Source organism: Dermacentor andersoni, chromosome 7, assembly GCF_023375885.2.
Source record: "Dermacentor andersoni chromosome 7, qqDerAnde1_hic_scaffold, whole genome shotgun sequence".
Classification (NCBI taxonomy): Eukaryota; Metazoa; Arthropoda; class Arachnida; order Ixodida; family Ixodidae; genus Dermacentor; species Dermacentor andersoni.
The window spans coordinates 86,645,160-86,673,032 of NC_092820.1; the positions used below are offsets into that span (position 1 = coordinate 86,645,160).

The following is a 27,873-nucleotide window of genomic DNA, read 5'->3' on the forward strand; positions in this document are numbered from 1 at the left end:
ACAGGATCACAAGAAATTATTCGGGCCTATTCTAGGTAGACGCCATCACATTCTTTTGTCCAACAAAAGCGAACATCCTTGTCAGTAAGTCTTGTCAGACAGTGGCTTTTGAGAGCATAGTCTTGACTGAATGCTCTGCAATGGCCCGCCAAGCCTAGGAATACCCTTGTCTGCCCCTTGTCTTGGCTCAACTTCTATTTGCAGGCCGTCACAGGAGTTCCTAATGTTATAATTTAATTTCTACCTAGATGACACTTAACCACTCCGCAAACAGACGCTAAATACATTATTTAGGCTCATCTTTGAGCGTCTGTAGAGTAGTGTAGCAATTATTTCAATAATCCGGCAGAGAGTGGACATTATATAGAAGGACGCAGTACATTTCTACAGAAATCCTTAAAAAGGTGAGTTTTGTCTTAAGCAGGACACTTTTCGAAGTTAGGATCGCCTGTAATTTTTTTATTGTAAGTAGCGTTTCACTGCACAGCATAATATGATGAAACATACCAACTGACTGGCGCGCAGCGTACTGAAATATCGCAGCTGAAGTCACTGTGTTCAAAGTAAGGACCAAAAAAGCGGTCGTAAAGCACCATTCACGGGCTAGGGTTTAGGTTCTCCTTTCTAGTAAATTTACAGATTTACATAGCTTTGAAGAAAATGTTTTAAAATATTATATACGTAGGGAACATGCGATGAGAAAGCGACTTCCTCGATAACTACCAATAGTGTCACGGAGGAGACACTTTACAGACTGCCTCTCAAAACGTAGACGAATCGCTGTGTCAAGGATTTTGGAGCGAATTGGGGTGCATCTGGGTCTCTGGTGAGTCTGTACATCTAAATATGTCATGAATAGGCTCTTTTGAATGTTTCGTAACAGGCAGCAATTTGGCGGAGGTGCACGGTCCCTGTTATTGCTACAGTGCTCCGCAGCCGTCAAGGTATCAAGCTTATCGCAATGCCTCCCGGAGAGGAAACACCATCGGCAACGGCTACGACTGGTTAGACTACACGTGACACATTCGCGCACGTATAACTATAAGTTAACCAAAACAATTGACCGATAGTCACAGCTCACACCTCTTGATGTTGATGAGGGGCGCACTGAAAGGAAGTACCTCACGTTTATTTTAAATGATAAGTATTCTACCTACATACGAACGAGTAGAAAGGGCGTTAACCGAGGCGCCTGATTTTAATTAGTTATATCAAAAAATTCAACAAACAATGACACCAAGGACAACATAGGGGAAATTACTTGCGCTGAATAAATGAAAATAAAGAAACGATATATTAATGGAAATTAAAGTGGATGAAAAAACAACCTGCCGCCGGTGGGAACCAAACCCACAACCTCCGCATTTGTGTGCGATGCTCTACCAATTGATCTACGGCGGCGCCTTTCCCCCATCCACTTTCTTGGGTATATATATGTCCTAGCAGGACCCTGGAATGCTAGCCAGCGCATGCTGGCTCACACTCCACCCCACTCAATAAACCCACGCATGCTTCCTAAAGCAATCAATGTTGCCGGATTCGAGACCTCCAGTTGACCAGTCGACCAGTTGCCTTCACCCAAAAAGATCATGTTCTTGTGACGCGTGCTGCAGAAAAGGACGTTCCACGTCCGCCGCCAAGGTATCTGAATGGTGGCGCTGGCTAACACTTCCAGGGTTCTATTAGGACAGGGTTCTATTAGGACTTTATGAACGAGCTTGGTCACTTTTTGATGAAGTGCTATATTCCATGTTCAAAACATTTGGACTTGGAGCTTTGATTACTCTTCAATATGACCAACATATGCGCCAATTTTTTAGTCAGCGCTATAAAATATTAGGATGTAATCTGAGTACTCGCTGATATGTAAGGTAGTATATACGTTGGGAATTGATGTTACTCATAAGAAATATTTTGGCAAATGTTCGTAACTTGACAGAGTTATCCTTGTAGTTGGGTTGTTTGCTAAAGCAGGAAATAAATGGCGTTTATAGATCCTCAGTTGTCAAATTGCCGCTAGCGGTGCTCTTTCTAACCGCATGTAAAAATAAAATTGTGCTGAGAATATGTATATTATTTTTTTTCAGGTAGCGGAATATTATGCCTGGAGCAGGAAAATAATCGTTCTCAAATATCTGTCGAGGAACGGAGCTACGTGCCTCCACATCAACCCTATGAATATCCAGCCCCTGAGGAACCCGACTGTTCGTTAATAATTTCGGCATAATAGCTTCATTTTGACAAAAGAGCCTTAAAATGGCAATGTGATAAACAATTTATTGACAGGGCTGGCTCTTCCAAATTGAACATAAACGAAAATTTGTGAGCAGAAGGAACAGACCATATCGAAAATGTTCAATGTGTTTTCTGAATCTCCTATATAAAGTACATTTGTGCAGGGAACACGATATGTGATGGTTATATTATATATGGCTTTAGAAAGGTTTATACGAAGTCAATGCATGCATTAAGTATAATTGGGCTCGTTTTGGTCTAAAACATACATGGGCGTAAGCATGGCGGTTGTTGACTGTACGAAGCACTGACGGTGAAGTCAGCTTTAACTGCTGAGAAACCGATTCTACGTGGTTAGGAATGGTGTTGCTAGTACTGCATATTGGCGCACACCGATTACAGATAGTGTTGCTAGAATACCTGTATTGTTGCCCGGCACCATAACAGCGGGGAACGAATCAATACATCTGGTGATCGAATCATTCAATGTTTACTCAGAGGCGTAGGTTTCACGTCTGGATTGAGCCATGGCCAATTGCCGAATAAGTTTACACAAAGTTTTTTTTAGCAAGACCTTTCGAATACTACGTCCAGCGGAACATAGACGCCCTTTAGCGAGTGGCTCGTCGATGCAAAAAGGTAATGCGGAATAACGTGAGAGCCAAAGCGTGTTCGACGAAAAAAGTGGAAAATGAAATTATACCTCCAAACCTTCCCTCGCCTATACCAGGGAAATGAGCGCCAAAACCAGCCAAGAATGTCTGTTAAGCATGAAATGCCTTTAGCTCCCGCTGTCGGCGACCTTCAAGTGAGCTTGAGTCTAAGTCAGAGCCATTATCTGGACACTCAAACGAGAACATACGGGCGAGTTGCGAGAACAAAACGAGATCATCCGGGCAGCCAGCCAAAACTTAAGAAAATGCGGTCTCTGGCCGCGAACTATTTCTACAGCACCATATTGCATACGCTATTTACTGCCCGATCAAGCTACAAAAAATATTGCTTCGGAGTTCTTCCTATTGTTACGAATCTCACTCAAACTGGAACTTTCAGTACGCTGAAATAATATTTGTCAAATCCAATGGCGACGTTCGAAATGCAGATACAGGGAACAATACACCTCATTCTGATGATTTGGCCGTCAAACAGAGCTACCTGTTCTCTTTTGAACGCCAGCGGTCCATCAGTTCCGCGGCGCGGTTGTCTCGTAGCCTCGAGAGATGAACAAAGAGCCACGCTATGTGGAGCCTCCTTCAGGGGATTTTCTTTTTCTAGCTGTGCAGCGTCTTCGGCTGTCTGTCGTTGCGCTTTGAGTTGGCTTTCTTCATCTAGCTGGGCAACGTCCATGTGCACCAGTGCACAGTATAGCGTTGTGGGGTGTTCTGTGATGTAGTGGGGTGTGCCGTTGTGAACATGCACTCCACGCATTTTAAGATTGTGGCTAGGATCTCTTCAACCAATCTGCTTGGCCTGCGGCCCTTTCATGCTTACACCTATTCTCGGTTACGAAAGAGCTAGCATTTCGTTTTGTAAATGATTAGCTAAAATATTCTAGCATCCTTCATACATCTTTCAACAAGGGGTTTCATATGCGCGCTGAAATTAATATAGACATTGTGCCAAGAATTTACCCCGGAGCTTGCGCTAGTAGCCTTGGAAACATTATTACTGCTCGCTGATTTTTATGTGTTCTTGGTTCCCGCCGGCAAAGGCTTAAACTGCCCTTTTTGCAGGGTATCAGCCATGTGTTGAATTACGTTCACAAGTGCAGTGTAATCCGCTACACAAACGTATAGCATGCTGTAATATCATTCGTGACATTTAGGGTATTTTCGTCAGCAGCAGTTTGTAATTTGGCTACCTTTACACTATTGCAATGTAACATATAATTACGAATCTCTTATTTGCATGGGCGGATGCGTCCATAATATTGTAAGAGGGCTTGTTGTTTTGCTTAACAAATACAATGATGTTGAAGTGTCCACAGAGTGTCGTTCTTGGAAGCGCTCGTCATTGCTTTCCGGCATTTTATACCGATTAAGCAACGCATTCGAGCACAAACCTATAAGTTGAAGCAGCACAACGCACACACAGAGGTGCTGACTGTATTACCATAACTTCAATATCACTCTCGCAAAAATAACTAGTAAACCTTCATAGCACATTTTATGGAGATTACTAATGATAATACGTGCTATTACTTCTGTTTATGTCATCATGATCATCATCATCATCAGCCTGGTTACGCCCACTGCACGGCAAAGGCCTCTCCCATACTCCTCCAACTGCCCCGGTCATGTACTAATTGTGGCCATGTTGACCCTCCAAACTTCCTGATCTCATCTGCCCACCTAACTTTCCGTCGCCCCCTGCTACGCTTCCCTTCCTTCGGAATCCAGTCCGTAACCCTTAATGACCATCGGTTATCTTTCCTCCTCATTACATGTCCTGCCCATGCCCATTTCTTTTTCTTGATTTCAACAAAGATGTCATTAACGCGCGTTTGTTCCCTCACCCAATCTGCTCCTTTCTTATCCCCTAACGTTACACCTATCATTCTTCTTTCCATAGCTCGTTGCGTCATCCTTAATTTAAGTAGAACCCTTTTCGTAAGCCTCCAGGTTTCTGCCCCGTACGTGAGTACTGATAAGACACAGCTGTTATACACTTTTCTCTAGAGGGATAATGGCAACCTGCTGTTCATGATCTGCGAATGCCTGCCAAACGCACACCAGCCCATTCTTATTCTTCTGATTATTTCACTCTCATGATCCGGATCAGCAGTCACTACCGGTCCTAAGTAGATGTATTCCCTTACCACTTCCAGTGCCTCGCTACCTATCGTAAACTGCTGTTCCCGTCCGAGACTGTTAAACATTACTTTAGTTTTCTGCAGATTAATTTTTAGTGCCACCCTTCTGCTCTGCCTCTCCAGGTCAGTGAGCATGCATTGCAGTTGGCCCTTGAGTTACTAACCAAGGCAATATCATCAGCGAAGCGCAAGTTACTAAGGTATTCTCCATTTACTCTTATCCCCAATTCTTCCCAATCCAGGTCTCTGAATACCTCCTGTAAACACGCTGTGAATAACATCGGAGAGATCGTATCTCCCTGCCTGACGCCTTTCTTTATTGGGATCTGGTTGCTTTATTTATGGAGGACTACAGTGGCTGTGGAGCCGCTATAGATATGTTTCAGTATTTTTACATACGGCTCTTCTACACCCTGATTCCGCAATGCCTCCATGACTGCTGTGGTTTCGACTGAATCAAACGCTTTCGCGTAATAAATGAAAGCTATATATAATGGTTGGTTATATTTGGCACATTTCTCTATCACCTGATTGATAGTGTGAATATGATCTATTGTTGAGTAGCCTTTACGGAATCCTGCCTGGTCCTTTGGTTGACAGAAGTCTAAGGGGTTGCTGATTCTATTTGCAATTACCTTAGTAAATACTTTGTAGGCAACGGACAGTAAGCTGATCGGTCTATAATTTTTCAAGTCTTTGGCGTCCGCTATCTTATGGATTAGGATTATGTTAGCTTTCTTCCAAGATTCCGGTACGCTGGACGTCATGAGGCATTGTGTATACAGCGTGGCGAGTTTTTCTAGAACAATCTGCCCACCGTCCTTCAACAAATCTGCTCTTACCTGATCCTCCCCAGCTGCCTTCCCCCTTTGCATAGCTCCCAAGGCTTTCCTTACTTCTTGCGGCGTTTCTTGTGGTATTTCGAATTCCTCTAGACTATTCTCTCTTCCATTATCATTGTGGGTGCCGCTCGTACTGTACAAATTTCTTTAGAACACCTCAGCCACTTGAACTATCTCATCCATATTAGTAATGATATTGCCGGCTTTGTCTCTTAACGCATACATCTGATTCTTGCCAATTCCTAGTTTCTTCTTCACTGCTTTTAGGCTTCCTCCTTTCATGAGAGCTTGTTGAATACTATCCATATTATATTTCCTTATGTCAGCTGTCTTACGCGTGTTGATTAACCTCGAAAGTTTGGCCAGTTCTATTCTAGCTGTAGAGTTAGAGGCTTTCATACATTGGCGTTTCTTGATCAGATCTTTCGTCTCCTGCGATAGTAATGTAAACAATCGTATTTTATTAGTAATGTAAACTGTTTATGTAAACGATATTTATTTTGATATTTGAGTAAATTTATTGTCGTGTTTATAAATGATAGTTCTTGAAAAAAAGATCTTTCATATATCAATCAAACCCTAATTTATCACTCAGTGTCTTTGAATTATTCAATATTTACAGCGGAAGCTGTATATGACTAACCTGCCATAGTTCTTTCGGCGTCCGGCTACAGAAACGGACTTGATTTCTAACAAACCCACACACAATGGCTTTAATGTGTTTCATTGCTTCCTTTGTGTGTGATCACGTACGAATTCAGTGCGCTGGCACAGATGTCGAAATGCCGGACAGATCAGAACACTCACCGTGAACAATAGCAGGACGTCAACCTTATCGCAGTAAATAAGCAGGAGAGGTATCGGCGCTAACAACAGCTGCGTTGTCGACGGGATGGACACGTATAACTTGTACACCCAAAGAACAACATGTGTACGAGGACCGCCGGAGGGAACAGCAACGAGAATGTAAACGGCGCCGGCACGAAACGACCGCCGAAGAACAATATTCCCGCGATGCTGAACGAAAACGACAATCGCGGGCCCGGGCAACCATTCCACACTGTGAAGATGGAATGGCAGCGAAAGCACTTTTCTTTTGAGAGCTTTCACTGTCGTTCGCTTTAGCTGCCATTCCACCATTACAGAGGGCTATGGCTGTCATTTTTCTTTGTCTTCAATGCCCTTTCAGTTATGACGCAATTCGTTACGACCATTTAGAGAGCAACAGGCATCTCGCCCGCTTTATGTTTCACATTTACGGGGTGGTAGACTCTGGTTTTCAAATTCAAATCAACAGATTGTAGGTTTGCGGCATTGCGCACGAAACCAATTTTGTTTAAAATTATGCAAAGCTGTTCTGTCTATTTTCGATAGTGTCCACTTTATGGAAGCTTCACTAGCTATTGTCGAAGCATTACATCTATGATCAATTGATATGCTTGTTTTCGCTGTAAACACTTGTGTGCCATCTCCCTTGCTTTGTTCTGTGGCATTTACCTCTCAATAGATGAAAAATTAGCTTTATTTATCTGTCCATAAACTTCTCATACTCCCGTGGATTTTGCTGGCTTTTACGACTTCTAGCGCTCCCTGCTGCTCATATAGATTGACACCCACAAGGCTCTGTTTTTTCAGGCTCTCAAAGCTTGTAGCAGTTACTCCCAGCACATTCGCCCATAAATTGATGCTTAGGGGAGTCTTTGTGCGGTGTCAGTGAAACAAGCAAAATATAGTATTAGAGCAAACGTCGCTTTGTACACAACACAGAAGATCAATCAATGGACTATTTAGAAAAGTACTGGACGCCAGAGTGAGGGGAGTTTTATGACACAGTGGGCTAATACTCATGTTGCCAAATCAAACCGGACTGTGGATTGGAAGGTCCTTGTGGAATATGTGCCGACATACGGCGTAGGCCAATTGGATTACCTCGTTCACTACGCTATAAACTGAAATATGTTTTGTTTATTTATTTACATATTTATTTATACGTACCTTACAGACCTTCGGAAGGCATTGTGTAAGGGGAGGTATACGATAACTTTATCGTATGGAATTGGGAAAAAAATACATCAGTACAATGGAAGGAATATTCACGCGACATGGAAAATTCATACAAACTTAGCAAATGTAATATGAAAAGCAATAAGAATAAAAGTAAACTGAACAATTTATACCATACTAAAGTTCTAAATGCCTTTGTATGTATGGAGCAATAGGTATAGTAAAATATTAAGATTCCCGTAATTCTTTTATTAGCTTGTAGAAAAATAAATGAAAGAAATTACAAGGCAAGATGTGTTAGGCATTTGAAACGGCATATTGATCTATTAGAACATTGCGAAATGCACTTTGTTTGGAATGCCAAGCAATGTTATCTGGCACAGCGTTGCATACCCGGACTACACGGGGCAAAGCTGAAGAATTAAAAGCGCGTGTATTTCCATAAATTCGGGTGTAGCTGAACTAATGGTTCTCAGCGGAAATAAATGTTTTTTAGGTTTGATAAAGATAGGCCAACTGTGTGAATGAACCAAAGAAATAATAATATAACGGAAATATAAGGGCTGGTACTTATTGGTTGCAACAAAATATCTACTTTTATTTGGGTTACATTTGACTGATTCGTGTAGTTCTTTTAAATGAAAGGGCTCGCTCTATTCTGGATACTCTCCAGGAGTTGGATGTGTCATTCTTGATGAGGAGACCATATACAAGGGGCGTACTCAATTTGTGGCCGTGCAATAGTTGTGTAAGCTAGTTTATTTTGTGGTGAAGGCCAGTTATGAAGTTGCTCCGCAGATATGCTAATGATCTGCAGGCGTTAGCTGAAATGGAGGTGATGCGATTAGTACATGAAAGATTCTGCGTAAGGAGCACTCCTAAGTACTTATATTCTGTGGTGTAGTCAACTATGTTAGAATCAAAGGATAAGGAAAATGACTGTTAAGTGTTTTTCGAGAAAAAGAAACTATTTTTCACTTCGAAACATTTAGGGATACAAGCAGCACACCAATCACTGATGTGTTCACCAATTGCGCCAATCACTGATACGGTACACCTGTACAAATGAGAAGACCCAGTTTTCCCCAATAAATTCTTACACTGCATGACCAAGACGACCAGTTTGTAAGGGACGTTTGCCTATCTTGTCAGAGTGAAGGATGGAAAATATATTAAGTTGCCGTTTCTACTGATGTGCCTTCTTCCTTTGAAGAAATAATTGGAATTTGCTTGAGACCGAACTTTATGCTCTAGCCAACACGCTAAGAATACAGAGCCATCTTATTTCAAGGTAGCTAAGTGGCTATGACATTGTGCTGTTGAACGTGAGCTCACAGACTCAATCGCTGTTGAGGCGCCAGTATTCTAAACGTGGTTAAGGGTAAAAACGTTCATGTACATAGAGTTATGTGAACTGTAAACAAACCCAAACGGTTATGATTCAGACGAAGTCTCCTACTACCGCATGCTTCATAACAAGATGCATGGTCTCAGCACGTCAAAGTCATCAGTTTAATTCCGTGACCAGAGTCAGTTACACATTAGGCATGTAATGTTGTGATGGCTCTTTCTTCAGGCCTGTAAAAAAATTTTAATTTTAGTGAAAATTTCTATGTTCATAGCGGGAATATTTTGTTATAGCAGAACGCACTATATGTATATATATATATATATATATATATATATATATATATATATATATATACATATATAAATATATATATATATATATATATATATATATATATATATATATATATGTATATTTTATGTGTTTCAGATGACAGGCGTCCAGATTTCTGCTTTTTGCCACGTGATCCCGGACGCTGCGGGAAAGGGAAACCGGTATGGAATCCGCCGCAGCGGTGGTACTACGACAGGGACTTGGGAGCGTGCACTCCATTTCGTTACAACTTGTGCCGTGGAAACAAAAACAGATTTGAATCTTGCGCTGAATGTAAAGAAGTATGCAAAGGTGAGTATACGGTTGTGTGAAACGCATGCAGGATACTGCGTACAGTTGCACTGTTGCTCACTCAAATAGTACCTAGACATTTCCTACGATGATGCATGACCATCTCTAATACGCAAGCATCATCGCTACCACCCAACTTGGCGGAGTGAAGAGTGTTTTTACGCTGAAGGTAATATTTTCGTATCCTCGTCCAGGCTGCTGAAATCAAAAGCGTGCAGTTGCGCCTCAAACTGGGCAGCAAAAAGAAAACAGCCGAGAATCAATGAGGCTAAGCTAGACCAGGTGGAGCCAAATTAGCAGGGTCCACGAACCATAAACAAACCACTTACTCAATGAAACAGGAACCAACATTCCTGCTGCAGCGTTTCGCTAACTAAATCATAAGTCGTGAACATATCCCTGGTCCTTCAACCGAGCATTTCAATAGCATCTGACCAAGGCGACCGTCAGACCTGCGACGCCGGCCGATGTTTAAGATCTGTAGATCTGCGCTGGCCACCACTGTAATTTGAACGTTCAAAAGGCAAAACCTTTCAAGTTTCACTAGCTTAGCAAGACTCACTGAAGAATTATCAGGTATTGCCTACAATATCATTGAAAAAAGTGAGGTTAGAAGAAATGGTAAGACATATACAGAGGTGAGTGATGGCTATGTCTCCTGTTGCTGAAGTCTTCAACATAAGAGAGAATATGGTGCAAGAATTTTATTTCGTAAGGACATTCCAGGCAACATTGATGCACTCTGCAGGTCTACGTAAACGTAGCAGTCGGCGTAAGAAAACTACTTGGGACAAAGAATAACGAAGTCTTTATAGATATGGTGGATCCATACGAACAAATTCTTCCGCAAAGTGGCATCCCACAAAGCTTAATATTGCGTTCGGACTTCTGTGGTTAGAATACGTGAACCCGCACACACAGCCGTCGTCATAGGTGCTAAGCGAGATTCTGCCTAAACGATAAGCGCAATCAATATGCAATTGCACAATTCAATGGCAATCAGTACCAGCACGGCTGAGTTCCCGTTTTCTAAAAGAGAGAATATAGGAAAGGTTCTTGGCTTATGGAATTACACCTTATAGATAGAAGTTCATAGCATAATCTAAGCGCTGTGTAGAAGAATTCTCCGAAACTCCGAAATTAACAATAACATTGCGGTAGAGCCCATCGCACAATGACTGGCAACGCAATGCTCTAGAATTGAATCAATATAGGGACAGAACTAATTGCCGCCGTCAAAACAAAGTATGTTGTAGGAGTACACTGCAGCAGGATTGCTCTTTAGTGTTGCCGTAAAAAAGCTCGGTGCCATCTAGTGCCGCCACCGCGAAGTCTGCTGGTGGCCTCCGAAATTCATGGCGTGCCGGTGCGTGAGAAATCCGAGCAATGCACAAGGCTCCTCTTTTGTGCTTATTTTGCGACTTGCTGCGTCATCTAGTCACACTGCCGCGATGTCTGCGCGTGGCTTCCAAGACGAGAGGCATGGAGCGCCTGTACCTTCGAACGCTGAGAGTTGTTCTCTCGCGCTGCCACACACTCAGCGGTACATATTCAGCAACGCAAGCTGGCGGAAAGTTTATTCAAGAGCCGCATGTACGTACACACCACCATCATCATAGCTGTTAAGGGAGATTCTGCCTAAACACGAAGCAGAATCAATATAGAATGCCTCAATTCAATAGAAATTAATTGCAGCACGGCTGAGTTCTCGTTTCCTAACCAAAGATAATATAGAAGAGGCTTATGAGCTTAGACCTTAGAGATAAAAGTGCAGAGCCTAATCTATGCGCTATGCTGAAGAATTCTCCGAAACTTCATTCAGATTGCGGCTCGCAACAGCGGTGGCGTGAAAGCCGATCATTAAACAACTGCACATATCCAGTACAATTATGGCGCAGCCGGCTAATCCGTCGAGTTGCTGTCCTTGAGGATCCCTTGGGAAGCGGGCTGCATTCAGCTTAGAATCGTAATATTGAAGGCATCTTTTGGTCATTGATGAAAGGCGCATTCCTAGTGTTACATACATCTTTGCCCAAGTTACCGCCAAAGCCCTTCACTCAATAGCAGCGCACAACTATAGTGGGACACACCCAGTAATGCAACTTGGTACAATGATGTTCATTGGAGACTAGCACAGACATAGTGGCACACATGTAGTACTCCGAATAACCGTGAAAGAGTTTCTTCGAAGAGCAGTAGCTACCCAGTCTCGTGTCTACATTCATCCATGTCGGTGTGAATGACATTCGTTGAAGAGGGACACGTGTGTACAGGATGGTCCTTTATAAATTGGAACACTCGAGCACGTGGCCTCTGCTCTGCGGAGGGTGCTTAGAGCGCCAGCAACGGCAATTAGTCAAGGGGAAGAAGGCCAACCTGGACGCAATCGGGCGAAAAGTATTCAATTCGGCCTAGTGCATGCAAACAAAAAAGCTGCTTAGCAGGAAGAAAACGTAGATACAACGAATAAGTCCGTAATTAGACTGGCATCAGAAGTCGCGATTGGTGTCGGAAATAACGTCCGAAGTCAACAAGAAGGTAGGCTCTTCGAAGTAACAATTCATTCAATAAAGCATCGACAAAGCATGAGTGTCAGATTCCAGAGATCGGATAGAATTGACTCAACAAGGATAAACGAGGAGCATGTAAGCGATATCAAATATTATAAAACTGAGAATAATATGAAAGTATGAGAAAGGAACCGGAGGGTGGCATGAAATTAACTAGAAATAAATTTGGCTTATTAAATGGTAATTTGTATGCAGGAAGAGATAATCGCGGCAATGTCATAAGCATTGTTGATTATTTAGTAAAACCAGCTGAGGAATTCTGTACTAAAGAATACTCTAACCAGAGCAACCTCGCGACCTTTATGGGAAGCAGTGACGAACACTATTCAGAAGCTTCATGTGTATCTATGTGTAGGGGTTTGCGACAGAAGTGGCGAGCAAAAGCGGCATGCGAAGGTGGAATAACAGATGATTGATTGAAGGATGGGTGCATTTTATGCTTGAAAGGGTGGGCCCCTTTGTATGCAACACCTCAAGATTCCGAGTGTACCAGAGAGTAGCAAATTTCCAACTGTATGCTAAAAGATAAGGAGATACATTTTAAAGAAAACTGCATTAGAACCAAAATACCTTCCTTTCATTAACAAGTCAACTATTAACAATGGTAATGATGAATTAAATAAGGGCAACCCTTGGCTTAAGCCAACCCACAGAACAGGTTTATTTAGCAACGGACAGTCGAATATAAATCACATGATTAGAATCAAACGGGTGCTTCAGAACTCTGTGGAGTACAACCAACCTTTTATATGGCTTTCATAGAATACGAACAGTCATGCGAATGAGTACTGATACAATCAATTATGGAGGGTATGTAAATATCTGAAAAACACCTCTAATGATTTCACAGCGACCCTGATAATCCGAATGAAAAGCATTGTAATGCTGATCACAAAAGTCGACAGGCTCAGTGGAACATTCCATTTAATGTTTTCAGCGCACGCTTAGATAATATATTCGAACTGTTAGACTGGGAACCATTAGGAGCGATAATCAATGGCGAATATCTGAGCAGCCAACGGATTCCATATTACGTTCTCGTGTTCATTAATGTGCCCATGGTTTACAGCCAATGCTTGAGGGCCTTAGCCAACAAACAGTAAGATTATCATTTAAGAATGCACTGCAGAAAAGAAACGTAATGCTTAATTGTGCTACAAGATAAACGTAATTGTAATTCGCCGTGCGGCTTTACAATCTGGGTGAAAACAACTTTATGCATGCTAGTTTGTCCTTGGGGACCCTAATCATGAGAAACAAACCTAAAGAAGAATCAAAATTAGTTGGAACACTTACGATAGCAATTATAGAATCGCTGCATTCTACCGGTACTAAGTTAAGGAGCGGAAACTTTCAGATTACCAAATAAAATGCATGAGCCATTCCGCTCAGTGAAGGTGGTTCACCTGCGAATCTGATTCGATCGGCAGCAATTTTTGGAAGCTGCGCCAGCGCATGCGCCCGCAAATAACCGTTCGTCGTCGAAGAACATGTAACCGCAACCTTTAGCAGAGCCTCTCGACACGCACCACACACACGAAAGACCGACACAAACTCGCAGGGGAAGCTCCTCGTTAACACTTTCAACACACGCTGCCGCTACTCGTCGACCCTCACGTCAGCGATCGTAGTGATGTATCTATCGAACTATACTCTATTACAGGCGTTGCAGGTAGAGCCGAAATGATAACCAAGAAAGTCCCTTTCAAACCTGGCGTCCGTGCCCTGTAACTCATTCACATTGAAGCCCTGAGGCGGAAGGCAATTCGCGCCATTCTCTGACTGACGGTAGGCTTCTTTGGTTCTTCTCGCTGTTCGCTTACGTGCCATTTCCTGGGCACGCTCGTCGACCGCCGCATTAGCATGTGCACGCCGTCGACGATCACGCTCGCGTTGCTGCTCCCACCGTCGCTCTTCATACACTCGCGGTTCTTCTGCAGTGCTGACAACACGCGGCCTACTCATTGCTGATGATAGTTTTTTGCACAACGGAGCCAGCTGTGAAAGAAGACAACGACGAACGCGCCAGCATCGGCACGAGTGCGCTCGAGCGGCTGTGCCGATGGTCGCCAACGAAGAAGGCGACGTCGCTCGAGCCATTGCCGATGATGCGAATTTCTGCTCGTAGACGCCACGAAACCACGGATTTGAGCCATATACAGCATGGTTGTAAAAATAGTTCAGACAAAAACACAAACAGCTCAACAAGCGATGGGGAAAAATTCTTAGGCTTAACCTTAACGGACATCGAGTCTGTGGTGTGAACTAGAGAGCAAACAGGGATTTTCAGTATTCTAGTTCCCATTGACAGAAAAAAGTTTAAATTTTACTCTGTAGCTATATGATGTGGCGCATTTTGGGTGTCCTTCAATGGAGCACACATTGACGCCCCGTGACGTGTGAATTTCATAAGCTTTTGCTTCATGCACTACTGGTGTCTAGCGCTTCGTTCAAGGCTATAGTAAATAAGGAGGGTAGGTGATACGCTTATATAACATATTACGTGAACTTAGCATGCAACGCTGAGAGTTTTAGTGATTGCTTAATTTGTTAATAACAAGTTTTATGTTTCCTATAGCGTAAAATAAAGCCTAAAACAAAGTGGGTTTGAATGGCTGCTCATTTCTTGTAAATATTTAGGACTAGCTTTGAACAACAATTTGCAAATGCAAATGAAGCTGACTAATCTCCAATTCATTTTCCCAGCTGAAGCGTGTGCTCGAAGAGTACACTAAATGTGACGAGGTGCCATCATATATTAGACACGCCAAGAGAGTAATACATTTCTGTAAGTACAAATTTCAGATTGGTCTTGTTATCACATTATTATAAACCAGAAGGGGGGGGGGGGGGGGGGGGGGCTGACTGCACTTCCCAGAGCTGTCGCTTCAAGAGCACGATAAAATTCTTTGTTTAAACCTATACGACAAGGCAAAATTACTTCAACAGAAAAATGACAATTTACGCTGGAAAAACTTTATCAGACCATCTCCGTTACAATAGCGGCTGCAAAAACAGATGTTTCTAAAGCTGTATATCGAGTTGAGATTCGTGGTTTTTCACGGCGACAAAGAACAATTTAGAAATACGTCAGAGACATTATGAAGAATGGAGGAGCCTCCGGAAGCCCGGTGTCTTGTTTGCCTAACGTCGTCGTACTCTTTTTCTTCTAAATAATTCAAGCTGCGGGGTTTCAGGCACTTGGGGTGGTTGTGATGTGTTATTGCATTGCATTTCCGGGGGATCCGTGTCCCTCTTCGCCCTGACTGGACGACATGGCCGTGGGTCATAAAGCATTATCACTCGGCAGTCATCCTTGGCATGGGAACGTCAACGCCCTTCGCCCTTTAGACAGTTTTACTCTAGCGTATGCTATAAAATAGCGGGTCGTCACTGCGCATGCAGAGAACGCTTAACGACCAAAATCGTATAGCGTACACGCTATTTGTCTAAGCGTTAGCGTCTTTGCGTTGTTTGCGGAGTTTCGTAAAACATGGCGGCGGTCCCGGCTGCCCACTTCGAATTGAATTTGGCATTACTTTTGTGAAATGCACTTCGTTCATAGCAAATGACAGGGTAAACGTCTTTCGCTTAGTCTTAGGCCACTTCGACAGCAGATTATTATTAATAACATTGTGGTGTTCTCAAAATCGCCTCTCGTTTCAAACGAGTAGAAGCCTAACGAAGGAAACATACAAGAATAGATGGATGGATGAATGGATGTTATGAGCGTCCCCTTTGGAAAGGGGCGGTGGGTCGCGCCAACAAGCGCTTGCTATTATACTGCCTAGCGTCCTACATAGTTTAAACAATAAAAAAGGAAAAAAAAAGAACGCTATGAACTACCACAGCCAAATTTTCTGATCCCCTATTGCGAACTGTGCTTTTGTACGTCTCCGCCTTTTGTTGTTTCCCTACTTTTCTTCCACCAATCCTCCGATCACCTCTTACCAATGCCTTTTAGTACATGTTTACTTTACCACTGCTCCCGCTGAAGCCAAGGGCTTCAAGGAGGCCAGTGGTGCCTAAAGCGACCGCTGGGTAGATGTCTTTACATTCGAATAAAACATGCTCCATCGTTTCCCTAGCTTTTCCACAGCAAGGACACGCTTCTTCTTCCTTCTATTATCTCGGTTTATAGGTTCGTCTACTAAGGCATCCCGATCTTGCTTCGAAAAGTAATGAGCTTCGCTTTGAGTTATCATAAACGGTTTCTTTCCTGATTTCGTTTTTTCCCGCTTAAGTAGTTACTCATGGCAGGTTTCTTTTCCATTGCCGCCACCCATGAAATTATTTCAGCCTCTATGACTTTGCGGTTGACCTTCTTTGTTGCTGTGCTTCCAACCTTAAAAGCCGCAAACTTGCTGGCAAGCTTCCTAGTTCTTTTCCTCCACTGTGAATCAATGTTTTTCCTGTACAGATACCTGAACACTCTCCCAGCCCATTTACTATCCTCCTTATTCCTCAGTCGTTCTTCATACTCAATTTTACTGCGAGTTTCCCTCACTTCAAAACTAGCCCAGCTCATATCACCCTGCACAGCTTCAATGGTAGTCTTCTACTGAGCACCCAATGGGAGGCGACCCATTGACCTTTGGTTCCGGTCGAATCCTCATTGTATCCCTGATTTAAACAAAAACCCGCATTTCCAAAAGTGAGTCCTGGAACCATTACACCTTTCCGCATTCCTCGGAGGACCTTGCACCTATGGCACCCCCATTGCGCTCTGTGCTTCATTATGACTGAATTTCTCTTCCCCTTCACTATTATCGTTTTTTCCTGTGTTTCCATGTTTGTATTACCTTCGTTTATCCATATACCAAGATATTTATATTCTTTTACCAGACGTATTTCCTGGCCCTTTATCTCTACTGTCTGTTCACTGTTTTCATTGAGACCATGGCACCTGATTTTCTAACACTAAATTTCAAACCTAAGTTGTTGCCTTCCTGCCCACAGATATTAGCCACACATTGCAAATCACTTTGCTTGTTAGCTAGCAACACAGTGTCGTCCGCAATAAAATAAACCTGGGAGCTGCTGCTCTACTACTGTACCCGCGTATTTCTATGAGAGAATAAACCCGATATTACTTCCTTCTAGCGCCCTCTCCATCCTCACCATGTACATCATAAACAGCAGCGGGGATAAAGGCCATCCCTGCCTCAGTCCCTTGTTGATATGAACTTTCTCCTCGCTCTTCATCCCTTCCTATTCAATGCGAACGGTATTTTATAGGTAAATCTCTCCCAAAAGCAGCAGACAATCGTCACCTAAGCCTTCCCCTTCCAGAATATCTCACAAAATGTTGCGGTCTACATTGTAATAATCTCCTGTAATATCTAAAAATGCTACATACAACGGTCGGTTTTCTACTTTTGATATATCAATACACTGAGTAAGAACAAAAAAGATATCATCCAAACGCCTACCTCATCTAAAGCCATTCTGAAGCTCTCCCAAAATGTCATTATTCTGTGCCCATGCTTGAAGCTTTAATTTGATTGCTTGCGTTGCTAGCCTGTATATCACCGATGTAATGTTCAATGGTCTATACGGGTTAATTTTATGTTTCTCCCCCTTACCTTTATAAAATAAATTCATTCTACTTTGTCGCCAACTGTCCGGTATTCGCCTATCTTTTAAACGTTTTTCCACTGCTTTCACCAGAGCATGTTTACTTTTTCGTCCTAGTTCATTAATCAGCCTAACGGGAACCTCGTTTAGCCCTGTGGCTGTGCGCTTAGGAATTATCTTTTCCGCATTCTTTCAGTCGAAATTTGTCAACACTAGCTCCATTTCCACTTGGGTCTCTTTGATTCTCTTTTTTTCTTCAAATACAACCTCGTCATTGCCTTGGAAAGATGGGGCTGTTACTTTTCGGATGTTATTTCTTGCCACTTCTCCTTCCAGTCTGTTTTCATCTTCGTCTAGGATACGTTGTTGTATTGTTGTTGACTTCCTGCCTGTTGACTTCCACCTTATGTGGTTCCCAAATATTCTTCGTGCGGCCTTCTTTTTCTCACGTATTTCTGACAACCAACCATGACTTTTTCCTTTTAATTTTGCTTGCAGCAGTATTTGAGCCATAGACTTTTTCTCCCGGTATATATCCCTTTTGCTGGTTACTTCATCCTGCGGCAACTTCACCTTCTATGCCTGCCTGTGCTCTCGAGATGCTTTCTGTCGTTCGGCGATCGCTTCTCGTATCTCTCTGTTCCACCAGCTTTTCGGTTTATTTTTTTCTTTACCAACGAACATCTTGTTTCTGATTCCGTATTTCTGTCATTATTAGACTTACAAGCTCACCATATTCCCTCTCATTACTTGGCCATTTGCCAAGTTCTTCCTGGACTCTAGTGACTATATTTGCTATTTGCTCAGCGTTAAAATTTGGACTGGCCATCTTGCACTCCTTTCTCTGTTTCCCAACTTCATAATCCCATTTTCAAAATGATGCGTTTACGGTCATTCCCTATGCTGCTAAACCCTCCCTCATCGATGACTCTTTCTCTAAACTTATCATGAACTCCTTCTGTCATCAGACAGTTTTAAATGGTCGATTGCCGCTTTCCCAATTCCCACGTGATCTGCCCTTAACACTGAAGGCCCTGTATTTACGATAACCAGGTTATGTTGCTCACAAAGGTCTAGTATTGACTTCACGTTGTTGTCGGTATAGCCATCTAAGTCCTGTATGTGGGCATTCATGTCACCTAATAGGACAATTTCAGCACCATTCGCTATACCCTTAATATCAGCGCTAATGCATTGCACTAACTCTTTGTTCTTCTCTGTGCAATTATTTCCGGTCCTCAAATACGTAACGCCCAGCCAAGTTTTTGCCCACACATTCTACCTGATAACCAAAGATGCTCTTGACATTGTGAATTTAATCTTTTCCATTTGGCTCCCTGGTGGTTGAGCATTCCGACTCCCCCTCCCTTTCTTAACGACTTAATCCTGCTCAGGCACGTACCCAGGGGGGGGGGCCCGGGGGGGCCCGGGCCCCCCCCGAAATCGAGTGGCATACCCCCCCCCCCCCCTCCCCACCCACGCCACCACTCCTAACACATTTCTAAAGCGCCGCCAGATCAATGTTGAGACTTGGCAGCTATTCATCGGTCAGCATTATGCTGCCTTTTTCACTCCTTTTAGATGGCGGTAGTCATCGGCATCTCTTGTAATGTGAAGGACAGTTTTCTCATAGATTCCGCACCCGCGCGATTAACTCGAGATGCGTTCAGTTGTCACCTTCTATTCAACCGTCACGCGCATAGCTGTTGCTTTTGTTAGTTCAACCTTCTTTGTTTAAGCTGATCCTGGGACCAGGAGAAGGATGCGGCTGTTACTCAGCTGGTCTGTACTCTCATGGAACGAGTTGCTGCCGGAGTAAACGCCAATTGCGTTTAACTTCTCCCTTTGCTTCATTATTTCCTTGAGTTACGGCTCGCCGCGACGCTGACAGATGCCCGGAACCATATACACGTGATATGGGTTATATAAGGTGGGGAAATACAATAATGTGAAAGAGCGTCCATCACGAAAACCTGCAATGACCCTTAAACTCATAAGCAAGATGACTGTCACCCGTTACCTCGTCTGTTTTTCCCTAATTGTATAGCACTTTTCGTGCAAAATTGGCAACCGGAAACAAAAATCGCAAGGAGTTGAGAAATTAAGCGATCTACTAAGGGAGAGAGCCAAGGCAACAACCAAACTGCAAGCAAAAGCGAATAATAAAAAAGTTAACCGTTGTTTATGAGAATATTTATGGATCAACATCTTTTTATTTAAAAAGGAACTAGAGAAAACGCCGCCGCCGGAAGTGGAGAACAATTGCTTGTTTTGAATGACGCTTCTACAGTTATCGGTCGAACCGCCTCACGTAGCCACTTCTCTGCTCTGCTTATGTGGGTGTTTTTCTAACCTTTCGCGGTGAGCGCAGTACGTCTAGAATCGCAGAGTCCTGCGCTCTACGCGGTTGTATGGGACTGGCGGCCGCACAGCGTTACGCAATTCGCGGAACTGTCAAAACTGATCAACAAGGTGAAAATAACTGATATTCGAAATTATAACATGAGAAAGACTGAAGAAGCCGTAAAAAATTAACGCAGCCTGAAATCAGTAAAAAAGAAACCTGGCATAGGACAAACCATGATGTATGCACTAAAGGATAAGAAGGATAATATCATCAGCAATCTCGAAGATATAGTAAAAGCAGCGGAAAAATTCTAAGCTGACCTGTATACAGTACCAAGAGGAGACACGATACCTCACTTAGAAACAGTAACGAACAGTATACAGAAACTCTCCTATAACTAGTGATGAGGTCAGAAGGGCCCTGCAAGACATGAAACGATGAAGAGCGGGAGGAGAAGGTGGAATAACAGTCGATTTAATCAAAGATGGAGGAGACATAATGCTTGGAAAACTGGCGGCTCTTTATACGAAGTGTCTATCGACTGCAAGGGTCCCAGAAAACTGGAAGAATGCAGACATTATACTAATCCACAAAAAAGGAGACGTTAAATAATTGCAATATTATAGGATAATTAGCTTGCTCCCAGTATTATATAACATATTTACCAAAATAATCTCCAATAGAATAAGGGCAACACTGGATTTTGTCAACCAAGGGAACAGGCTGGCTTCAGGAAGAGATACTTTACAATGGATCACATCCATGTCATCAATCAGGTTATCGCGAAATCTGCAGAGTACAATAACCCTCTCCATGTGGCTTACATAGATTACGAAAATGCATTTGATTCAGTAGAGATACCAGCAGTCATAGAGACACTACGTAATCAAGGAGTACAGAACGCTTACGTAAAAAGCTTGGAAAATATTGCTACATGCGTGTGGTATTTGTTTGAACGAGGCGTGTGGGCTCCATCACTCCAGAAAAGAGGAGGAAGAACGAACTGGGCTCGCTCTGTGAATCTAACCGGTCAGCGCTGCAACCGTTGTTGTAAATATAATCTCTAAATAGTTTCTCGTCTTACTGACCCGTCCTTCGCGTAAGAATATGTACAGAGGCTCTACAGCTACCTTAATTCTACACAAGAAAAGCAGGGAGATACCTATAGTGAAAGGGGTCAGACAGGGAGACACAATTTCTCCAAAGCTATTCACTGCGTGCTTAGAAGAATTCAAGCTATTAAACTAGGAAGGCTTAGGAGCAAAGATCGACGGCAAATATCTCAGCAACCTTCGGTTTGCCGATGACATTGTTCTATTCAACAACAATGCAGACGAGTTAAAACAAATTATTGGAGATCTTAACAGAGAGAGTGTAAGAGTGGTGTTGAATATTAATATGCAGAAGATGAAGATAATGATAAATAGCCGGATAAAGGAACAAGAGATCAGGATCGCCAGTTGGCCACTAGAGACTGTGAAGGAGTACGTCTACCTAGGTCAATTAATCACAGGGAACCCTGATCATGAGAAGGAAATTCACAGAAGAATAAAAATAGGTTGGATCGCATACGGCAGACATTGCCAGCTCCTGACTGGAAGCTTACCATTATTATTGAAAGGTAAGGTGTGCAATCAGTGCATTTAGCCAGTGCTGACATATGGGGCAGAGACTTGAGAGCAAATTAAGGACCACGCAAAGAGCAATCGAACGAAGATTGCTAGGCATAACGTTAAGAGAGAGAAAGAGAGCGGTTTGGATCAGAGAGCGAACGGGTATAGACGATATTGTAGTTGACATCAAGAGGAAAAAATGTAGCTGGGCAGGTCATGTAATGCGCCGGTTAGATAACCGTTGGACCATTAGGGTTACAGAATGGGTACCAAGAGAAGGGAAACGCAGTCGAGAACGACAGAAGACTAAGTAGAGCGATGAAATTAGGAAATTCGCGGGCGCTAGTTGGAATCGGTTGGCGCAGGACAGGGGTAATTGGAGATCGCAGGGAGTGGCCTTCGTCCTGCAGTGGACATAAAACAGGTTGATGATGATGATGATGATGATGATGATGATGATAGAGGTGGTGGGCCCCCCCCGAAAAAAAATCCTGGGTACGTGCCTGATCCTGCTGCACCCTTCCCAAACATAATTCTCAATAACTGGAGGCTCTTCTGAGTATCTAAGGTGCGTTTCTTTACCCGACAACACCGCTATTTGTCCGCTTTTACCTACTCCTAAATATCTCCCCACTCTTCCTTCCTTCTGCCGCCCATGTTTTTGTAGCCTATTGCATGGTGAGCTCTCTTTCTTGCTTTCCTCCTTTTTCTGTTATCGACGGTGATGCCCTTCAGAGGTTCCCCTAGGGGATCTTCTTCATTACTATCTACTCTGGCCTCCTGAGCGCCCGCGGGCCCCCTAAAAAGCAACAACGCGACCACCCAGTCGAACCCCAGTTCTCGTGGTAGCCTGCAATTGAAGTGGATCCCGTCTCGTTAATAACCACCACACCTTCTCACTTCCCTCTTTACTTCGACAACCTCGAAGCATTTATTTCGGTTAATTTTCCGTATCGCCTCATAAGCAGCCACTACAGCTCTTTTTGCGCGACTGTCACACACAGGCACCTGCGGTACCGTGCACACCACGATCTGCACCTGAGGGCATAACTCGCGCAAGTCATCCACCCCCTTCGCCAAGCGCTGGCCAATTCCTGTCCCTTTCCTGTTTAGGACGTCATTTAGCCCACCTGCCACTATGACAAGGTAGCACACGTGGGCATTTTCCGCGAGCTTTTCTTTTGCCCGCTCCATGACAGAACCCAGTGTCCGCACTGGAAATGTCCCTATCGCCACTCTTTTATAACCTTTCACCCTCTCCAGAATTGCTTTTGACCACCCAGCAAGGTTTGAGTCGCCAGCGATAGTCACCATTTCACTCTCTCCTACCTCTCCCTGCTTCCCTTTGTCCTTTAGCGCGTGATTCGGACTCGACAAGGGGCATTGTCCCCTGAGCTCCTGCTTTTTCCGCGTGGCGGCCTCAAGGTAGGTGCCGCTCTTTCCAGCTAACTTTTCATCACGATGCACGCATTCCACGTACTTTGCTGACAATCCCTCTCCTATCGCGTCGGGGGTCTGCTTTATATTGTCACGCCCATTCTCGTTCACAATGGCGGCCCTGTTCTGCTTTTCCTCGGCTGCATTAAGTCTCTTTTCAACTCCCTTTCGTGCATCACGCTCCCTGTTCAGCTCATTTTTGAACTCTTGCACCTGTTTGGCAAGCTATTCCTTTAAACCCTCCATTTTCTGCAGCCTAGTATCCACATCACATTGTGTGCCGGTTGTTTCGACGCCCTCTCCATTCTCATCTGTCTCCTCATCTGCCCTGAGGGACCCCTGCGCACTGCCTCCTTTCCCGGCTTTCTCGTCATGTATTCCACGTCTTTTTGCAAATAATATTATATTATATAACGCTACTACTGATGCAAATACTATACCACTATATCAATGCAGAGCACGTGCCTTTTAGCAAAACCCGATACGCACAGGATCCAAATCCTCAAAATGCTGCAAAGCAACATCACCACTGTTTCAAAAGCCATCAAGCCGCGGAGACCGAAGGTACAACAGGCTCTCGCACGAGCTCAACCACGCGGCCACGCTCTCACTTTTCTACCAAAACACACACAGTAAAACCACTAATAGCTATTAGTTTTGCCACTGCCAAGCTATTATTTAAAGACTACAAACACTGCGTCCCACTCGGCTGCATGTGTACAAGCACGTGACGCGAAAGGACGCTTTAACCATCCTGCAAAACCAAATGTACACGAAACACACCCGGTCACCCGAAATACGAGAGAAAAAAAAAACGAAAGAAAGCCACCCAATTACTATTTAAAGGCTAAAAAATTAGCAAATGAAAAACAGAAGCAAAGCTCAAAGCATGCACAAAAGCTTATGATTTCGTCGCCGCCATGGAGCCCCGAAAAGCACGTACATCCGCCACAAAATCCAAAGCAACCTTCATGCTTTTCGATGTTTCAGCTCCACCTGTCGCTAAAGATCCGAAGATCTTGCAAGCGAACTAAAACTGTAAAAAAACATGTGCTGCTTAGTGTACGCATTCTATAGCGTAAAGCGTACGCTCTAGTTGCGTACGCTACACTAAAACTGTCTATTGGCCGACTATCTCGCGAGTTTCACGCCCTGCTTGCGGGCGTTCCGGGTCCGCGTGCGCAGGACGGGGCCCGAGTAGACACGTCGGGGCGTCGGAAGATGCGCACGTGTTCCTCTCTGCCAGCGGCGGTCCCTTTGTCCGCCGCCGGCCGGTGGTTACTTCGGCTCATGTGGGTCCCTGCCTCGGCGGGTGTGCGCATTGTCCGGTCGTCTCGATCTCCTGAGGCAGCGCCGTCCTTCCGATCGTGACCCCGTCTGTTCTTGTGTTTCCTCCTGTTTCCATTTCTTCTGCTGTGGGGTTGCGCGATGGCAGGCCTTGGCCGAAAGATGGGCGTCCTCTATTTTCTGGGTTCTTTCTTCGCCCTGTCGAGGTGCGCTGCTAGCGGCCACCGGTGACCATTTGGCCATGTATTGTGTGGCGGTTAGATTTGGATTCGGACGTGGTGGCGAAACTTTGGTCTGTATTGACCCCCAGCTTGATAAATGTGATTTGTTCTTTAAGGAGAGCTTCGCCTAGGGTCTCCCTTCCTCCGCGCGTGGGCTCGCCTGGCCCTAGCTGGGACGGGTGGGGCGCACGCCCGGAGAGACGCGTCGGTACGTGAAGCGGGCCGGAGCAGGCACGGACGCGGTGCCCTTGGTGCAATGCGGCTCGGAGTGCTTGACCCCGCGGCGGTCCTCGGTGTGCCCAGTACTAGAGCGTGCGCACCGTTAGCGTAGCGTGAGACCGAAATGCGAACTGATTTTACTCAAACATGTTGTTCAATGCAGGAAGAATCGCACATCGGTGTCTGCAAATAGCACACTAAAGTTTAGAGAAATAGAAATGTCCTCGGAACAGTTCTATGAAATAAATAGTACCGCAATAGTACAGCGCAAGCAGCGAGAATGCAAAATCATGCACCAAAACAAGGTCCTGCAATGCTTAGAGCAGGAACTTCATGCTTAAATCCTTTTATGAGTGTGAAGGTACCCGAATCTTTCATGAATATACAAACCATGGCGCACAACCGATCGAATAAATGAAAAGATATATTTTAGAAGGTTTTCAGATGATATGTTGCGACACTGGTTATCTCGGTAGCCCGCGAGTATGGCCCTCGTTAAAAGAATATGATTATACTTACAGGGTATTTAGGTAGTGTCATAGGAACCGGAATGGAAAATTGGTACGATGTAATAAGTTTGGTAATAAGGAAGCCCTATATTAGTGTAGATAGGCGCGTCTTCGAATAGTAATACATCGCAAAAAGTTCTAACCGATTTCGTTTCCGCACTTCAACAGTAGTCCGAAGGCCCCTTTACTTACTTTAGCAATTATACTAGGAGGTTCTAGCACTGAAATATAAATAAGGGGAAAGTTTTAAACACAAGTGAGACATAATATAAACATGCCCTTATGCGCACGCTTTTAAGAGTGCGTGCCACTATTAAGTCCAAATGTCACAAATACTTTGTCGCATGAATCAGTTTAGAGCGTGTAATCACTTAACCGAGGTTGACTGAGGATTCTGCAGCTTATAGCAATCCTAATAATGAATATAGCGTGCGCGAAATATTGCATATTGGAATTCTTATGGCAATTAAGGCTTCGCTCTGAGCATATGAATTGCTTGTTGTTGCATGTCGACCAAGAGTTTTGAAGCAATTTCAAAATTTAGTTCTATCATCACAAATGAAATTTTTTTTCACTATCCATGTTCCTCCAGAACAATCATAAATATTGCGCCAAGCTACTAATGTAAGAGTGCTTTTGTTCCTGTACTTTAAGCAACATTGGCGCCAATGATACAACTGAGACAATTATTTCTTTCACTTTCAGCTATTGACTTCGCAGGAACAATTTTCGACCAATTTCCGTTTTGCGGCCACAAAATTCACCATGCAGTCTATTACGTAGCCCATATGTGAGTCTCAAGAAGCTCCTAATAAATTTTGACAGTCGTGTATGACAAAATAAAGGCCAGGCCGAGACTTTTCATGTTCTCGGAAATGAAATCTTTCACATATGGTGTTCATGTATGATTGCGGTTATGACATCACTTTCAGGCACCTGTTTCTATTTCATAATTCACGCCTTTGTAAATTGAAGAAGTAAACACCAACAGAAGGCACACGTGAGGAAATATCGGGTGGCACGTCTGGACATATTTAAATGTTCTCACCAACTTCTAGTTGCACGAGAATATTGAAGCAACCAATGTTTTCACATTCGCGAGCTGACATGACATTAAGGGCGACGTTTTTGGTGCTTCCGTCTTGCTCGCTCGAGGCGTCCGGTTTCAGGCACGGTATGTCCCATTTTTGGATGCGGCTGGATTATATCCATTTCTTTCGATGCGCTCATCGAACCACTGGGACTCGAGCCAGCAGCGCGCGTATGTGGTAGCGAGCGCGCAAGGCGTAATAATATGATTTAAAGGCGAATCGTTTCTTACCTAGTCAGAGTTAAGGTCCAAGGCGAGGCGTTCTGGCGTCGCAGTGTTTGTGACCTAGGCGCGCGCACCTCCATGCGCCAGATCCCACGCTACTACTGGTTTGTTACCTTCTTGCTGCACTCACCAGTACGGGTCTACGCTCTCAAAATCGACGGAGCTTGGTTGCGCCAGGGGCGCTATGCAGTGCCTAGGCTTCTACTTGCAAGTACAATAAGGGGCGCTCCCAAGTATAAAGTGGTAGTAAAGCATAGCAGTGCGAATGCGCCGACGAGACGACAGAGCTATGCGATGCGTGCCCAAGCGGCGAAGCAGGAGGAGACGCGAAAGGCGGGTGAGATATGCGTGACCGGGAGCAACGCTTCGCCAGGCAACGCGAACGGGAACCGAAGCACACGGCCGAAGAACAATTTCACAACAAGCGGAGAGCCGCCGAACAGGTCGCCGAAAAGAAGCGTTACCTATTGGATCACAGGCACTTACGCGCTGCAGACTGATACTTTCAGAAGCACTACATCGAAGACGAGTTTGTTTCGGCATGTAGCGTCTACGAATACCTCTGGTTCCACTCGTAATTCGCCAAGGTGCCGTGGCCGGCGAATGTTGTAGTCATCGAGAGAGCGTTTCACCGGGAAGATGTGAGTTTGCTTGATCTGTCCCCTCGTCCAGGGGCAAAATGTTTCGCATTGACTTAGGTACTTAGCAGGACGGCTATTCCCAACTGTTGCATAGCTTCGATAATTTTGTGAACAAAACGTGGTACAGGGAAAAGAGCGTTAAACAGCAGGCGCATTTGTCGCCTTCAATAAAAGAATATAACAAATAATTACATAGCGTACTTAAGAAAGTTATAGGCTGGTGCCAAGGAGGACATCTTCTGCAGCGGGTGCCCTAAATGTCACTCTCG

The 27,873-nt window shown here is 44.1% G+C and overlaps 1 protein-coding gene across 1 annotated transcript in view; it reads left to right on the plus strand.

Moving 5' to 3' along the window:
* LOC126534142 (uncharacterized) overlaps positions 1–26,536 on the plus strand; it is a 169,462-nt gene extending 142,926 nt beyond the window's left edge. The window contains exon 8 of the mRNA XM_055072712.2: positions 26,354–26,536. The gene's annotated coding sequence lies outside the window, so the exon portion shown is untranslated. The remainder of the gene's footprint in view (positions 1–26,353) is intronic.
* Positions 26,537–27,873: the final 1,337 nt, after the last annotated feature.